Genomic DNA, 5,233 nt, shown 5'->3' with positions numbered 1-5,233 from the left:
CTCATGGCATAAATTTTGATGACTAAAGCATGTTCCCACATCAACCCAATCAAATTGTTAACCATAACCCATTCATTCATTCATTCATTCATTCTACCTTTATATGTCATTTATATAAATATATAAATATATTATATGAATATAAATGGGATATGAATATATGCTTGTGTGTTTATGTATGTATATCTCTATATTTGTATATGCACGTGCACCCTAACTGTAACGCAAACGGTCACTTCCGTTGAACTTGGGGCTGGTGAGAACTTTGGCGTGGCTCTTCCTTCTGTATGCATTTTCTACACACATCACACATCTCACACACATATCACCATACATACTTGACTGATATACATGCCTGCTGTTTTTGTAGACTCAGAAGAAGACCTTTGTTGGTCGAAAGCTTGTCGACAATTAAAGATCGACGTCCTGAAGCTACGTCCGCGTCTTATTTAAACTAACGATTATTTATTCAATACAAATGAGACGCCCTGCTCGTACTTTGGAGTTTCTACTATTTCTTACAGTTATATACATATATATATATATATATATATATATAGATAGATATATATATATATATATATATATATATATATATATATATATATATATATATATATATAGATATATAGATATAGATATATACATATATATATATATATATATATATTGTCGCGATCCCGCCTGTGAAATGTTTCCCAGCACGGAATACGGACGTTAATGTCCGGGCTTCAAGTAGTCCACGGAGTGGACAGAGAGAACTCAATAAACACCGTTGTGTTTTAATCGGCCTTCTAGGGGTAAGGCACGATGCTTTATTGGCTCGATCACAAAACCATGAAAGGTAACAAAATGGAATAAACTGCACAAAGCCTGCAGGAACTGTCGGCAACAGACGCTCCAAACAGGACGCAGGTAAGATCACTCGCGGCTCCAATCGACGATCTCCGGGACTCGGAGGGTAACAGGATGGAATTCACCGCACAAGGCCGGCAGGAACGGTCGGCCAACAGCTCCAACACGAAGCAGGCAATCACTCGCGGTTCCAATCTACGAGATCCGGGAATCACTCGTTCTCTTCCGGAGTTACTCGCTCGTAAAATACCGAACTGTAATCGACCAGCCCAACTCGGCTGTCGGAAGGATTCAAGGAAAGCCCTTTTTAGATTTCCCACTCGGAGCCCTCGAGCCGCGTCCGTTGCACAAGATCGCGACCGCCTCTCTGGACTCTCCACCAATCACGTGCCGCACCGCCTCCCGATCGCGTGAGGCTCCAAGGAGGCCACGTCACGCGGTGGGCGGGGCACCAAATCTGGGTGAGAACAGGTGGTTTCACCGGTGGTTTCTCACAGTCCTCCCCCCCCTAAGTAAAAACCCCGTCGAATAGACGGCGTTTTTAAAACCAGTATTTGTAGTAGGTGCCAATCACATGGCAAGATGATGGCGGTAATCGCTAACAGGCAATTAACGCAATTAACAATTATTAACACTTATTAACAACAATAACGCAACAACGCAACAATATAACGCAACGCAATAGCGCAACAATAACGCAATTATTAACGCACAGGCAATTAACAGGCATTAACAGGTTAACAATGAACCAGTTTGGTTTTTTTTTTTTTTTCACACACAAATTTTAACACCATACACCACATTAATATCTACCCTACAAGAGTTACACTTCACACAGAGCACAATAGAGAGGCAAGGGGGCCAAACTCAAGTTGGGGGAAGCGTTGACAGGAAGGAAACGGGCCGAGACCTAGAGCGGCGGGTACTCCTCCGGTGTCGAGAACAACAGTCATATGCGTAATGACCCCTTTCACCGCACTGGTAACATCGATCGTTCGGGTCGAAAGGCCTGCGGACCAAAGGGCGTCTGAAACGAGGCCGCCGCGACATGCCATTCGACATCTCGACGCACACACGCGATCCGCAAATTAACCTTCCATCAAGGGCTCTGACCGAATCTTCAGCATCTCGTGGCTCTTCAAACTCAACAACTGCAAATCCAGGTGGGTTTCGAGCAACCCATACGTTGCGGAGTGGTCCGTAATGTTCGAAGACCCTCCCTAGCTCGGCTTTCGCTGCTCCATTGCCCAGGTTTCCCACATATACCTTAGCATTAGCGTTCCTGCTGAATCGCGACATGGCGGGAGCGGTCCCTGAGGAGCACGGCACCTGAGGGTGGCTTGACGGGAGGCTCGGGTGGACTTCAGCTGACGCAACGTCACCGTCGGGAACTGGAGTCGAGGCGCTAGGCTCCTCGGGCCAGAGTGAAGATATGTCTGACTCCGCCACTCTCTCCGCCTGTTTACTCTGGGATCTAGTGACCCCCCCACAGGTCAGAGTCAATGACTCCTCCCTGGCCATGGCATCATTGCCAATCAGCAAGGAGACCCCGGGTATCGGGTAGTAGGGTACCACCACACAGGTCACTGGACCCTTAAAAATGTCACTCCGGACCTCGAGGAGGGCAAGGGGATACCGGCCAAGAACCCGGTCAATGCCCCGAAGGAGGGTATACTCGCCGGTATAACGCATCTGAGAGGCCGGAACTACCCCCGCCCGGAGAACACACCGTGTCGCCCCAGTATCCCGAAGGTATTGGGCCTCAAACTTCAGCATCGAATCAGGGTCACCCACTAAGGCTGTCCCTGAATAATCCTGGTACAGTGGATGAATGGAATTAGCCTCGGTGGCAGTGACCTCGGTCACCGATGCCACCGTCGTTTGCGAGGGCCCGGCGGATGAGCTCCACTGATCTCCCTCCGACTTAACAGGAGGGTTGCCTCGGTAGGCCGGACTAGCGGGATTAGAGAAGCAGCGGTTTTCACCGTGCCCCACGCGTTTGCAGAAATCGCACCAGGGCCCTGCCCTGGTCTGCGGCTCGCGACCGCCACCAGTGGAGGGCATCGGAGAACCCCTCCCCTCGATCCAGCCGCCGGGCAGACGGGGGGCGGTCTTGATCGCAGACTCCTCCGTCTTACGACGCGACTGCGTGACTTGCAGCATTTTGCACGCCAAAACATGTTTATCAATAAGGTTGACGCAGTCTGCCAAGGAAACAGTGTCTTTGTCGACAAGAAACAATGCTAAGTCAAGCGGAAGCTGTTGATCGATACGGTAACGCACCAGGAGTTCCGCAACCGCTTGAGGTAACTCAACCTTGCTCCCCTTGAACCATCTCTGCAGCTGTTCCAACAAGGCCCGCGAATGTTCCTCATAGGTTTGACTGGACTCACGAGTCCAGCTGAAAAAATTTCTCCTATAAATACACGCGGACGCATAGGCGTTCAAAATCTCGGCCTTCAATGCCCTGTATTTGTTTGCGTCCTCGGTTGCCATCCTCGCATATACCTCCCTCGCCTTCTCAGATAGATGGCTCACAAGATGGCCGACCCACAAGCTCATCAATGCCACCGGCAGCCAACAACTTCTCCGCCATCTCCAGATACGCTTCTGGCTTCGTGTCTCCCGTCCAGTCCGGCAAACGAACATGAACAGTTTCCGGGACTCTTGCAGCAGACCCCTCTGCCCGCGGTCGTTCAGTCAACATTCGCAACTCATGCTCTCTGACGTGTTCAGCTTCTGCTGCTGCCTCTGCTGCTGCCGCACGCTCTCTCTCTCTCTCTCACGCTCTCTCTCTGCTGCCGCATGCTCTCTCTCTGCTGCCGCAGCACGCTCTGCCTCTGCTGCTGCCGCACGCTCTCTCTCTCTCTCTCTCACGCTCTCTCTCTGCTGCCGCATGCTCTCTCTCTGCTGCCGCAGCACGCTCTCTCTCTCTCTCACGCTCTCTCTCTGCTGCCGCATGCTCTCTCTCTGCTGCTGCACGCTCTCCCTCTGCTGCCGCAGCACGCTCTGCCTCTGCCCTGTCATTCTCCCTGTTATACATGTCAAGTTGTTGAACCGGAGTCAGCCCGGTCCAGAAGGGCGAACGCATGCATTTAGTCATGATGGAATCGCTTCCTAACATATCGGGTTTAGTGACTGGGTCAAGGCTGATTGCGTCGCTCGCATCGCCACCCACGCGACTGTCAACATGATCAGGTTGAACTCTCACTTCTCTGGTCGACATAGCTTGGCTACGAGTTATCATAAGACAAGGCACAAAACACAACGCTCAAACACAACGCTCTGTTGGGGAAATACGACACGAACTACACAATATCACCACCGCACATCAAATTGCCAATGAGAAAAATACCACGTACAAATACTCACGTTTTTTTTTTTTTTTTTTTTTTTTTGTCGGTTGTTTGGAGGGATCCGAAGCTATTCACTTATTCGGCAGTGAAGCACCACCCAAGACAGCGTCCCACGGCGAGAAGGCTCCTCCAAGACGGCGCCCGCTGGCGAGAAGGCTCCTCCAAGACGGCGTCCGCTGGTGAGAAGGCTCCTCCAAGACGGCGTCCGCTGGTGAGCAGATGCAAAGAAGATGCAGATGCAGAATTCCCGTCTCAATTCGAATGTCTCTCACTTGAAAGATCCTAGGACGAGCAACCCATTTGTCGCGATCCCGCCTGTGAAATGTTTCCCAGCACGGAATACGGACGTTAATGTCCGGGCTTCAAGTAGTCCACGGAGTGGACAGAGAGAACTCAATAAACACCGTTGTGTTTTAATCGGCCTTCTAGGGGTAAGGCACGATGCTTTATTGGCTCGATCACAAAACCATGAAAGGTAACAAAATGGAATAAACTGCACAAAGCCTGCAGGAACTGTCGGCAACAGACGCTCCAAACAGGACGCAGGTAAGATCACTCGCGGCTCCAATCGACGATCTCCGGGACTCGGAGGGTAACAGGATGGAATTCACCGCACAAGGCCGGCAGGAACGGTCGGCCAACAGCTCCAACACGAAGCAGGCAATCACTCGCGGTTCCAATCTACGAGATCCGGGAATCACTCGTTCTCTTCCGGAGTTACTCGCTCGTAAAATACCAAACTGTAATCGACCAGCCCAACTCGGCTGTCGGAAGGATTCAAGGAAAGCCCTTTTTAGATTTCCCACTCGGAGCCCTCGAGCCGCGTCCGTTGCACAAGATCGCGACCGCCTCTCTGGACTCTCCACCAATCACGTGCCGCACCGCCTCCCGATCGCGTGAGGCTCCAAGGAGGCCACGTCACGCGGTGGGCGGGGCACCAAATCTGGGTGAGAACAGGTGGTTTCACCGGTGGTTTCTCACAGTATATATATATATATATATATATATATATATATATATAT

This window comes from Myxine glutinosa, chromosome 2 (assembly GCF_964187855.1).
Source record: "Myxine glutinosa chromosome 2, kmMyxGlut1.1, whole genome shotgun sequence".
NCBI classification, from domain to species: Eukaryota; Metazoa; Chordata; class Myxini; order Myxiniformes; family Myxinidae; genus Myxine; species Myxine glutinosa.
The sequence above is the reverse complement of the archived record's forward strand: the minus strand, read 5'-3'. Positions refer to the sequence as shown.